We start from the raw sequence: 14,049 nt of genomic DNA, 5'->3' as shown, positions 1-14,049 counted from the left end.
GTGATGAGCTTTCTGATAACAATTAATAAAGTGTGTCGTAGATGGCTTCACGCATGTCACATAAATCAGTGGAAGGTGTAACAACTTAATCCTCTGTCTCTCTAGAGCAAAATTGTCTTCAGCAAACATTTCAATTACTTATCACACAAACTACAATAACAGGTCTCCTGTCTGTTTCAAGGGTTGTAAAATAGGAGCAATGTTCAGTAGATTCCATGATAGTGGTTAACAACCAATGTTGGTTCATAGTTGAAGACATAAATATGACTTTAGCAGAATAGGTGTCAAGTTTGTTTCTGGAAAGCACTTGAGGTGCACTTCAATATAACGTTCAACAACTTTCTTCTCCTTAAATTGTATAGTAATGGATACTTCGAAGTGGTCACCTGCTTTAGAATTACTCTCTCTAACACACAGTAAACACTCAATTCATGAAACTCGATTTGTAGTGACGTAAGTTGATCTTCGAAAATCTGCTCTTCCTGGTATATAAAGATTCACTGTTTACAACTTCATTTGTCCAATCTTTATAGTAATTTCGAGTATCTTCCTTAGCCATACTCCAGTGTACTTTTACTATTTTACACCAATTCCTAATGGTGTAACTGTGGTGGTACATACAATTTCAGCCGCTTACCTCTTATTGCTTGACTGTTCATTGTTTATATAGTTACCACTACTTCACATTGCAAACAATTACATTAGCAATTTCCACAGCTTTGGTTACTGGCAATTAGCAATAAGACTTATGGAACACCATTGCAGCTGGCCACTGTGGCCGAGCGGTTTTAGGCTCTTCAGTCCGGAACCGCGCTGCTGCCACGGTCTCAGTTTCGAATCCTGCCTTGGGCATGGATGTGTGTGATGCCCTTAGGTTAGTTAGGTTTAAGTAGTTCAAAGTCTAGGGGACTGACGACCTCAGGCGTTAAGTCCCATAGTGCTTAGAGCCATTTGAACCATTTGAACACCATTGGACATTTACAGACGATAGGTCAGCACAAGTATCAACCTAATAAACGAAACCACAAAATGAAATAGCAGGAAACTCTGACTGAGAACAAGCCTATTAATCTATGCAGAATTCTACATACAAAATGACTAACTGAACCATAGAAACAAAGTATTAAGCTCACTAGTGTTTACTACTCTTCACATGCACAAATGAATTACTTCTCAACAACTGTGAAAATGTAACAAGACATGTATCTGTTATGAACACAAAACACAATTAGACCCTCAACCTCAGGGCATAAGGAGGCTTGTTGCTTAAAACATACCTAGATTGTGCTGGCAATAATGTACATTTTTTTTCTGGTTTACTTTCTTCAAAGTTAATATGGCACCACACAGTACGATCAGACAAATGGATCTCTGAATTCATGGTAGAAGTTACCCACATAATAGGGTAGGGGCTCTAATACTGAGGTTTGAATTTCTTAGATTTTCCGTTCTTAACCATCGGATTTCAGAACAAAACAAGGTCTTCAGGTTTATATTGGGGAAGCAGTTTCTGTGCTGTAGTTGTTTCTGAGTAGCTTTGGAAGTATTTTGCTTAACTTGCTTCCAGATGCCTTTAAGGCAGTGGGCCAGTCCATTTACATATCAACGCAAGAAGGCAACTTATCAAGTTGAAACTGCGAATTCGTGGGTTTCCCATAAACTGCCACGCAGGGCTTATATCCAGTTTATTCATGCATACTAATGTTATACGCAGTAGCTGTGTATCTCTCCCAGTCCAAATGTGCTTGGTTTATGTATGAGAAGAGCAGTCGAACGGTTATCTTCTGGATATGTTCGAGAAAGCCATGTGCCTTGGGGTGAAAAGATGATGTGCGCTCTTTTTTTAATTCTTAACTATTTTCATACTTGTACGAACAACGCAGACATGAAATTAGCTTCTTGTTTGGTTAAGACAGCATACGGACTTCCACCGGGGAGGATTAAATGATTGACAAAATTTCACATGACAGTTTCTGCAGTCGTATCTGGAAGTGGTACAAGTATAATGAACCTAGAAAACTGATCTATTATAGACAGTATGTATTTGTTATTTGTGTGCTTTGTGGAAAGGGGCCAATGATGTCGAAAGCAATATTTTGAAATAGTTTGGTAGCTTCTAGGAGAGTCTGCAAACGAAAATTGGTCCTTGGTGGAGGCTGTCCTAGCGTTTGTTGCACACTGCCCATTATGGCATGGCTGTAAAGTGTCATGTTATTGTCCCACGATGCGCTGTTGCAGCCCTTTAGATGTTACTAGTCTGTTACCCAGTGAGGTCTTACAGTGTAAGGTAGCATCCTCTGTGACAAAATCTGTGTGTTAAGCATACTGGTGAAATTATTCATTTCTTTTCGGTTCTTCTTTCTTCTATGGAAACATCATCTATCTGAACAACCCTTACTTTAGAGCTTAACTCACCAGAATTATGACACAAAATATGTTTTTTATGGTGTACATTACAATCATATTCCGACAGTTTCAGTGCCAACCATGTTATGCTATTACTGGGGTCCCTAAGGCTTAGCATCCAAACCACGATACTGTGATCAGTGACCACACTGCGCTTCCACCGAAACCGATAGCATTTGAAATAATTTACTCCAGAACAAGGGTCAAACATTTTTCCTCAGTAATACTACAGTTTACTTTTGATGAATTCATCTCTCTGGAAGCTTAATTTATTAGTCTTTCTTCTCCATTATACTCCTGACCTACGACAGCTCTGAAAAGATACGTGGAAAGAATAAAGAGTTATTAAAAAATCTGAACGGACCAGCAAAGGCGAACTTGTCAAAACCTCCTTAATTTGTCTCACGGCTATTTCACTCTCTTCTGTCCCTCAAATTGAGCATTTTTGTTCAATAACTTCAAGAAATTCGGCACCCTAACATACTTCTCCACATAATGATGATAGTAATTAGCTATGACAAGGAATGACTGTAGCTCCTTAACATTAGTAGGATCTGGAAAATTCTCAACTGGTTCTGTCAACCTTAGAACCTTGGGTCTGGCTTAACTCCTTCTGTGCTAATGATATGTCCTCGGTACTACATCTGTGACTTCATAAACGAACAGTTCTTTATGTTCAGGCTCAAATGAGCGCTTTGCAACTTGGAAAACACACTTTGTAGCCTCGCTCTATGTTCCCCAACTTTTCTTGAAAAAATTACTATATCATCGATGTATATGAGACATAGTGGGTTCAAATCTCTCAATAACCAGTCAACCAATCCTTGAAAAGTAGCAGGCACATTCCTTAAACGAACAGATATACACAGGAACTCTTATAATCCAGCGGATTTGCTTCGATTTTGTGGTGCAATTGGAATTTTGTGGTACTCAGAGAACATGTCAAGGGTGGTAAATTACCAACAATTTCCTAATCTGTCTAGTGTTCCATCAAAATGGGGTAGGGGGTATGAGTCAGGATTTGTGACCACATTTATGCTCTCATATCGACACACAGACGATACGACTTTTCTCCATTGACTTTCTTAGGGTCCGTGACAACAGTTGACGACCAGGGCCTTGCAGAGGGTTCATTATCCCTGCGGACAGCTGCTGTTAAATATGTTCCTTAACGACATACTGTAGATGAAATGATAGCCTATACAGTTTCTGGGCAGATGGTCTAGTCTCCCATGGGGATTTCGTGCTGTATGAGGTTAGCTGCTGCCAGATATTGCTATTCCTCACACATATTAGTGCAAAACTGGCTAAAAACTATTCTGTTCCGACTCAGATAAATGCTGACGTGCGGAGTGCGTTTTCTGTTGAACCTCCAGTAGTGCTGCACAATTTATGGATGATGTTGTTTCTTGTCCTCATTTTGCCTGCACTCTTTGTCAGGTGCTCATTGTAAGACAGCGTCCTGTCCAGTGTGACTTCTAGATATTTGTGGTAGTTATTATGGTTAAGGCATTCTCCTTGAAAGATAATGTTGAGTTCTCTTCTTACTTCATGGTTGCAAAAGTGGAAGCATGATACCTCAGTGTTTTCAGGTTTGGCTACAGTCTCCATTTGAAAAAGTACTCAGTTCTTTCTGATATGGGCACAGGATGCCTTTAGTGGCCTCAAGTGATCTGTGTAGTGCAGCTGGGACCCAGTCGGCTGTGTAGCCTAACTTCCTATATTGTATGTTCTGAATGCTGGAAATGTAGAGATTGCAGAACAGTGGGGCAAGAACTGAACCCTGTGGTAGCCCGTTGTTGCGCACTTTGATTGAGCTCTTTCTTTCCTCATTAAACACTTTCGAAGTTCTCCCAGCAAGCATCGATCAGAGTGATAGTACTGCTACACGGAATTATTTGAATTAGTTTGTACAATAGCTGTTTTCTCCAGGCTGCGTCAAAAACTGTGCTCAGGTCTATGAAAGCTGTTGATGCTTTTTTTATATAGCCTGCTTCCATATAGGTAGTCAGGGAAAGCACATGGGCAGTAGCATCTTCTATGGTCGGAAAAACGAAACAACAGGAAGCATACTAGTTACATTTGAAACATGTTTCATTTTCCACTGCAGAGGCCCTAGATGTGCTTACAGTAGTTTGACTTGACACCCGTCAAGTTTCACGTTAACGCCGATGTACAAGGTCGGCGTTCTGTTCCTGTATCTGTTTCTTTTTCTGTAATAACAATTGACTAACCTGCTCCTGGGTGAGAACGACATTATCTGTCTCAGCGGCTTTTTGACGTTCTTGCAGCCGATTCGCCCCAAACCGCGTGTCTGGTATGGTTATAAGATCTGAGGCCAAATTTCTAGAGACCAAAGACGTTACAAATGAAGGGAATGTCTCAATTATTAGCTACAACATTTAGTTAAGGAAGAACCTTATGAAAACGACACCTACCGGTGGCAACTCGCCAGAGAGATGAAGTACACATCTTCCTCATGAATTCTCTCTTCACTATTAATGGCCAAGATCTTGGCCACTCAGGGGCTCTGATTAACTTTGTGCAAGTGCAATCGACTTCAACTCCACCAAAAGGCGCTACCGAACTTCGATGCGCTCGTTGTCATTGATCCAAAAAGATCTTATACAAAAGGGGACTTAACTAAATCCACTCACAATTAGCTGTTAAGCCTAGAACTGTAGAAGCATCTGACTATTAGGGTAAGTGTGGAGAGCAATCACAACTATGGCGACTGTGAAAATTCGCACCTGCCACACATAACTTCCTAACAGTGAAAGTTTCCTTTAATAACTGTTTTCGTTTGTTTTGAGTTTTGAACTGGCTTGTTTCGTTGATTGTACCTTTGCTGTTGTTTAGCTCTGGGTGAGTTTCTGCATTTCCAGCTGCGAGAGAAACCAAATACATCTGCCTGTGAGAATATAACACGAATTTTTCCCCGTTTTAAATATTTCTAAAGAAATGCGCAGACTGATTATATCCTGAACTTTGCTATTAATCTCACCAATCAAACAAAGTGGGCCCTGTGCGTTAATGATACTGTTCATGAAATGTCCCTGTGCGCCGATACTTTTCGTAGTAAACTGATCCTGAAATGAAAATATCTTGTCTCGTAATGTAATTGCTTGGAAATGTGGTGCTTGCTGCTCTCTGTGTGCCAGATGCAAATTTATGACTACAGTTTCTGATCGCTTAGTGCATTGCCCAGACAACAAGTAAACTATTTCATACACTTTAAATAAAAATAGGCACAATGCTCTTAGGTGAAATATTTACTTACCGAATTGTTTTCAAATGACCTGATACACTATTATTTCTCTGCAATTCAATTATTTTTATACTTCTAAGTGACTTTTGTGGTTTTTAGTGTTGCCAATATAACATTGACCTTAGTTTGTCTTTACCTATATTTTTTATATATACGAAGACAATAACTTGTTCTCGAAAGAATAATTACTGTTAATGACCGTGTAGCTTTTCCCTGGAATAAATGATGACTAACTGAAAACCTCAGCTGCCGACAGGTGTTGTTGATATACCTCGATGTGGACAGCTGAAAATGTGTGCCCCTACCGAGACTCGAACCCTCGATCTCCTGCTTACATGGCAGACACTCTGTCCGTCTGAGCCACCGAGGACACAGATAAACAGCGCGACTGCAGGGACTTATTCCTTGCACGCTTCCCGTGAGACTCACATTCCCAACTGTCCACAATTCTATATATGTATTATACCTTATAGACATTTGCCCACCCACTCATTACTCGCGCACTCTTTGGCGATTCCCGTAAGAGGACATCCACATCGAGGTTTATCAACAACACCTGTCGGCAGCTGAGGTTTTCAGTTAGTCATCATTTATTCCAGGGAAAAGCTGCACAGTCATCAACAGTAATTGTTCTTTCGAGAACAAGTTACTGTCTTCGTATATATAGTTAAAGGCTACCCAGCCATTTACCTTCGTCTGTGCGAATGCGCACAGCTTGCCCAAACTCTTACGGGAAGCGCCAAAGCGTGCGCGAGTAATGAGTGAGTGGGCAAATGTCTCTAAGGTACAATACATATATAGAATTGTGGACAGTTGGGAATGTGAGTCTCACGGGAAGCGTGCAAGGGATAAATCCCTGTAGTCGCGTTATTCATCTGTGTCCTCGGTGGCTCAGATGGATAGAGCGTCTGCTATGTAAGCAGGAGATCACGGGTTCGCGTCCCGGTCGGGGTACACATTTGCAGCTGTCCACATCGAGGTATAACAACAACACCTGTCGGCAGCTGAGGTTTTCAGTTAGTCATCATCTATATTCTTTAGTTAATTATTTCTGTGTTTTTCTACTTAATTATGTTGCTGTGTATTTATGTACTATGTAAGATTTGTAAAGGTATATTGATTGTGCATTTTTTTATGAGAGGACAAGAGTAGTGTAATGGAGATTGAGTTGGATGAAAAGGTAAGGAGCAAGAAGTGAAATTGAAATGAAACATATTTTTTTAAATTATTTTTTATAGTGTCTGGTTTCCAGACCCGATAGGGTAACCAAGTGCACTAACGCGCGCTTGCCGCGAATGGAATCCGCTGGGCGGATTAACGACGAGGGCCAGTATGCAGGCCAGCATGGATGTGGTTTTCAGGCGGTTTTCCACACCCTGCTTGGTGAATACCGGGATGATACCCACGTTCCGCCTCAGTTACACGACTCGCTGATATTTGAAAACGTTCGCGCTGTTTCATGGCTTACAATAGATGCAGACAGCTGGAGTACACTAATTCCGTCCTGGGGGATTCGGGGTGGCGACAGGAAGGACAGCCGGTTACCCTCTGACACCAACATCGCCAAATCCATAGTAACAAGGCCGACCTAGCGTTGAACGGAGGATGGGGGGGGGGGGGCAAAGGGCGAAAGAAAATGATGATGGCCGCTCGGAGTGACCGAGCGGTTCTAGTCGCTACAGACTGGAACCGCGCGATAGCTACGGTCGCAGGTTCGAATCCTGCCTCGGGCATGGATGTGTGTGGTGTCCTTAGGTTAGTTAGGTTTAAGTAGTTCTAAGTTCTAGGGGACTGGTGACCTCAGAAGTCCCACAGTGCTCAGAGCCATTTGAACCATTTGAAAATGATGATGAGTGTCTGGTTTCCAAGATTTATTTGGCCATTGAGAAATTGTTTATTTTGTGTTAATGATTTGTGTATGTGGAAATTTTCTTAGAAAGGAAGGAGGTGCCTGTCTTAACTGATTCTTATGATGTTCATATCTCTTTCAGTATTACCTACTCTGTGGTATTTCTGTTCAGGTGATCTGAAAATGATGAATGGTTTGTACCAACCATGTGCTCTTTATTTCTTATGTTGAATGTTCTGTCGGTCATTCCAAAGGATATTTTTCCACAATCTCTGCAACTAAGCTGTAAGATACTATATTGTTGGTATCTGGGTGGTTTTTATTTCAGTTTTGGGATGCGCTTTTGAATTGAGTTATTTGTTTTGTAAGTGATGTTTATGCCCAGTTTTTTGAACATCAAACCTATTTTGTGGGTGGATTCGTTATGGTAGATCATTGTATGCCGTTTTTATAGTAGTGCAGGCTGTATGTGTTGAATGGTTTGGTTAGTTTTTCTCATTATTTGTGGTTTGGTTAGTTTTTTTCATTATTCATTTTTAATGCCTTTTGTTTTACAATTGCCAGCTCTTTTGGTAATCAGAAGTGTTTAGGGGGATTCAGTTCAGTTTAACATGTGTCTGACTGGAGCCTGTTTCTGATTCTGCAGGTGATTTGAGTTTGCATTTAAGATGGTCTCACTTGTTGTGGGTTTACTGTATACATCAAATGTGTGTTTGTCATTGTCTTTTCTTATGGTTATGTCTAGAAAGTAGAGTGTGTTTTCTTGTATTGTGAACTTTATGTTCTTGTGTAAATTGTTTATGTCTGTTTTAGGTTCATCTACCAAGCATATTATATCATCCTTTTTCCATTTTTTCCCATATTTTCTACTTTACCCATAGTCCATATGCAAATGTATAAGTACCGGGCTACACTCTTACTGCACAAACTGAAAAGTCCCTTTAGCATCCAACTGTGATACAGACGCCCCACCTGGCCAGAACATCTAAAAACTGTACTTCTCTCAAAGGGTTACTATTTACTGGTGTTATTAAATAATGCTTTTATTAAATATGCAAGTGTCCCGTAAATGTTTTGGAATGTTGGGGTCATACATGTAGTAGGTACAGGAGAGGTCTTAAGATCATTGTTTTTGTTATAATCTTCAGTCCAGAGACTGGTTTGATACAGCTCTCCATGCTACTCTATCTTGTGCAAGCCTCTTCATATACGAGTAACTACTGCAACCTACATCCCTCTCAATCTGCTTACTGTATTCATCTCTTGGTCTCCCTCTACGATTTTTACCCGTCATGCTTCCCTCCAATACCAAATTGGTGATCCCTTGATGTCTCCGAATGTGTCCATCAACCGATCCCTTCTTTAATTTAGGTCGTACCACAGATTTCTCTTCTGTCTATTCTTTTCAGTATCCCCTCATTAGTTATGTGATCTAACCATCTCATCTTCAGCTCTTTTCTGTAACGCCACATTTCAAAAGCTTCTGTTCTCTTCTTGTCTAAACTGTTTATCGTGTATGTTTCATGTTTTCATGTTCCGGCGTTATGATAAGCGCCGGCATGAAGATGAAGAACGCAAGAGCAGAGAAGGTTGTGAGACGACGTCAGCCAATAGTTCGTTGACAAGGACCGCACAACGAAACGCCCTCTAGCTGAAGAGAACGTAAACGCCGCTCCTCCCAGCCACGACCAGATAGTAGAAGAGGGACACTAGTGGAGCTGTTACTTGTGATCCATATCCATTGCTTACATGGACATTCTATATAGCGAAAGACATTGATTATTTGCATGTCGCCAATGGGTTGCGACACGACATAGTAAACCAAAGTTAATTATTGTCAGTCTACTTTATTGCAATAAAACCATTAATGTGATTTGCTTGAATTGTTGTATAGTTATCCGAGAAAGCAGCATCTTTTAGGCACCCTATAAGAGACGAGTTGGCAGGACCCCACATTTCACTTCCATACATGGCAACAATCCATACAAATACATTCAGGACGGACATCCATACACTTAAATCTACACTCGTTGTTAACAAATATCTCTTCTTCAGAAAAGCTTTTCTTGCCATTGCCAGTCTACGTTTTATATCCTCCCTACGTCGACCATCGTCAGTTATTTTGTTGCTCAAATAGCAAAACTCATTTACTTCTTTAAGTTCTCATTTACTAATCTAATCCCCTCAGGATCACCTGATAATTCGAATATATCCCATTACCCTCGACTAGCTTTTGTTGATGTCCGTCTTATATGCTCCTTTCAAGATAGTGTCCATTCCATTCAACTGCTCTTCCAAGTCCTTTGCTATGTCTGACACCAATTACAATGTCATCGACAAAGCTCATAATTTTTATTTCTTCTCCCTGAACTCTAATTCCTACCCCAAACTTTTCTTTTGTTTTGTTTACTGCTTGCTCAATATACAGATTTAATAACATTGGGAATAGGCTACAACGCTGTCTCACTCCCCTCTCAACCACTGCTTCCCATTCGTGCCCCTCGACTCTAATAACTGGCATCTAGTTTCTGTACAAATTGTAAATAACTTTTCGCTCCCTGTGACATCATTATATTGCTATATTTCTGCCTATAGGACAATGCGTCTATTTTTTATACACACTACCACGTCACAAACACATTAATAATGTACATTAGATACATATTTGGCATGTAGCAAGAGTGTATTTGCTTAAATATTGTATTGTGGCAAGTTATTCCAGCGAAACCGGTCGTAGAATATTGTCCAAAAGTCTGGGACCCGCACCAAATAGGACTAATAAGGGACAGAGAACGTATACGAAGGAGAGCAGCACGTAGGGCCCCAGGTTTCTTCGACGCGCGGGAGAGGATAGTTGAGATGATGAACAAACTGAACTGCTAGCCGCTTGAAAATATATGCAAACTGTCGTATGGAAGCGTACGCACAAAGCTTTATGAACAAGCTTTAAGTGACGAATCTAGGAAAATAGCACAACTCGCTAGGTATCGCACACCTAGGGAGCACGAGGACAAGATTAAAATAATGACAGCGAGTACACATAGGTAATGCAATCATTTTTGCCGCGCTCCGTACGGGAACGGAAAGGGATGACGCCCTATTAACTGGTGCAATTTGAAGGATTCTTTGCCACGCGCTTCACAGTGGTCTGCACACACTGTACATACTGGCGATGAAAATTTTCTGCGCAATCAGGATTCGAACAGGCTCAGCTCCGAGTCGAACGCCACCGCATAACTTTGCCTTAGCGACTTCGGTTTCTGAGGTGGGTACAAGAGACAAAGCATGCGACGATTCTTAGGATGGACGTCGAGACAGATTTCTCTTTAGTAAACACCAATTTATCACATATATGATTTATGTTCTTGGAAAAAAAGTCACCCAAATGTGAAATAAGCGGTAAATAATACACGAGTAAAGCGCATTTCAAATTTGTTAATTAATTATGTAGGCTGCCGACAATTTCACACATATTGTGTAGAAGTGCCGCTCAGTTTTGCTGTCACCTGGACTCGGAGACAGCAAAATCGCCAGTGAAGGGCGAGTAGTTGCACCCAACAAGACCCACTCGGATTGTCAAGTAACTAACTCCGTATTTACGTTCAGGTCACTGCTAACTGGTTTTTACTACCCAATCCACATATTAGTTAACAAAAGACAGCACAGTGCAAGAAATCATTAGGTACAGGATACCTTGCCACCAAGGGCAAGTACTTATTTCATTCTACGCCACATTGGACGACTTGCGCATAGGAGATGGGTATGAAATGATGATGAGGACAACGCAACACCCACTCCCTGAGCGGAGGAAATCTCCTGCCCCAGCCGGGAATCGAACCCGGGCCCCTTGGCGGGGGATTCCGCCGCGCTGACCACTCGGGGGCGGACACATAAGCGTTGAATGGTGTTATACAAAAGAGGCCCTCCCTCCTCCCCCTTCCCCACCCACGTTCCCCGTTTCCTGTAACGTGCCTTGGCAGAGGAATGCGTGTTCACGCTGAGCACAAGAACGCCATATCAGTCACGAGGCTCGTAGTGACAAGCAGATTTAAGCCTGCTGACTCTTCAGTTGCTACTTTATCTTGACTCGGTTGCTGAGTCACCGCTGCTTGCTGAACGCTTTTGTTGACCTTCTTACAGCACAAAGCATTAAGAGTCTTAGACTTTGATTAGCATTCTGCATCCACGATCTGATGTGGAGCACGGGAAAAACATATTTCGTTTCGAGAATGAAATTTTCACTCTGACGCGGAGTGTGCACTGATATGAAACTTCCTGACAGATTAAAACAGTGTGTCCGACCGAGACTCGAACTCGGGATCTTTGCCTTTCGCAGGCACGTGCTCCACAACTTGAACTACCATAGCACCACACACGACTTGTTCTCACAGCTTCAGTTCCGCCTATACCTCGTCTCCTACCTTCCAAACTTCGCAGAAGCTCTCCACTTCTGGGAGCTCGAGTCTCGGTCCGGCACACAGTTTTAATCTGACAGGAAGTCTCATATTTCGTTTCGAATTATTATCATTATTTTTGAAATACGTTCAGTACTAATTCGGTTCACGACTTTCGTTTTAAATCGGTTTATACATATCCTTACACACTGACTGAATAAATCGTAGAGGCTTCAGTGGCGTCGGACGAAATCACATTCACGGCAGCGGCCGGAATCAATTTGCGTGGCCCGTGTGATGAACTACGCGACGCACTGCACCGATGATATAGTCGGAAACGTTTAAGGACGGACCGTGAACAATTCTATGCTGTGCTAATCATGTAAAAACCAGCTTACTCCTCGAGACCACTTTAAAATTCTCGCAACTGTAAAGTCAATAATTAAACGCAGTATAACTACCTTTGCAAAACACCGACGTCGAGAGTGAGAATTCAAGGCGCCACAGGGCAATAGCTAAAGGAAGCCGTGCCTGTGATCTGAATCGAGTGAACCCTCTCGATACGAAGATCGCTCTCCACCGACTCAGATGTGACGTGGCAATCTGTGTCCTACGGAAACGATTGGGAAATTAATGGTCTTAACAAACGAGTCGTGGGCGTGGTTGTTGCCAGAAATTAATAATAATTAAAGTGTTCATCTAATTACTGAAATCAAATTTATTACTACAAAATGGAAGACGAGAACCAAAAGACATTACTCGTGAAGGAAATGATAAATTCTCCAAACCAAAAGATAAGAGAAATTTGGACCACAGAGCTCGTACCATACATTCAATTAACGCAAGACAGCAGTGAGGGGCAAAGTCCGCGGGAGAAGGAAAGCATCTGGCACTAAACCCACATTATATTTGAAACAATTAAACATACGTCTGGGAGTCGGACAGGGTGCCTGCATCGGTCATTGTGGGATAAAGGGAAACACGTGCAGGAACGTAGCTAATTAAGTCATGAGTGAGCCATCGCGTTGAACGTAATTTCAAGCATGATCTCCACAACTTTAGTACCACGCGCCTGACACTCACTCGGCGATATCAGTCCGCAATCACGCTGGCGGTGTGAACATAAAATGATGCTGTGGTTCAAGAGGCTAGACTGCAACCTAAGTAGTTGCACTGGCTGAAATTGAAGACACAGCTGCAGTCGAAGTTTATGTGAAGAAATGTCATCAGAGGCCTCGAGCAAGTGTCTACATACTCAGAAGGTTACCATACGGTCCGTGGTGGAGGGTACCCTGTCGTATCCTTTCCTGGTCCGCCCGCAGATGGAGCGAAGGGAAAACGACTATGTGCCTGCGTATGAGCCCGAATTTGTCGTATCTTGATAAGCGTTACGTGAAATGCATGTTGGCGGCAGTGGAATCGATCTGCAGTCAGTCCTCAGAACAGCGACCAGGACGAAAATGTGAAGAAGACACTCGTCAGACCTCTGCAGGGAGATGCTGCCACGAACTATTTGCCAGTCCCAAAGGTTGTGACACGAACTGCAGTGGCATGCTGTGTAATCAACCCTGCCCCCCCCCCCCTTCCGAAAACGTTTATTTGTCCCCTAGCCAGTTTCTGAATGTTTCAAGTTTAAACAAGATGTTAACAATCTGGTACAGACTCCCACTCTCGAAATATATTGTTCACATCAATGTGATTCCTACTCCGTTTATTTTTTCAGGTAGTGACCAATCGTAGCGTGTCCCGCTCTTTACAACACGAGATGGTTCAAAGAGTCTCCGAGTCCAGGTGACAGAAAAACTGAGCGCACTGCTACACAATATGTGTCGAACATTCCACAAGTTTAACACTGCCATGAACGTGGCGATGTTACCTCGCATGTCGACCGCCAATAATATGTGTGTCTATGACTAGTGTCCAGCCTGTGGCCAGCAAACACCGTGCAGTTTCGATCAATATAACAGATTGTAAAGAAACACGCGGGTCCTGTGCAGTTCCAAGAATTTCTTTATTCTATGCAGCCATGGGCTATTTTGCTGAGACCGTCTGTCAGACATCTCCTCAGTTTCTGTGGAAAAATCTGCCTGCGTCGCCAAAGCAGCTCCCAGCAGGCCAAGCTCAGTGGATCG

This window comes from Schistocerca nitens, chromosome 6 (assembly GCF_023898315.1).
Source record: "Schistocerca nitens isolate TAMUIC-IGC-003100 chromosome 6, iqSchNite1.1, whole genome shotgun sequence".
Classification (NCBI taxonomy): Eukaryota; Metazoa; Arthropoda; class Insecta; order Orthoptera; family Acrididae; genus Schistocerca; species Schistocerca nitens.
Note: the sequence above shows the minus strand (reverse complement) of the source record.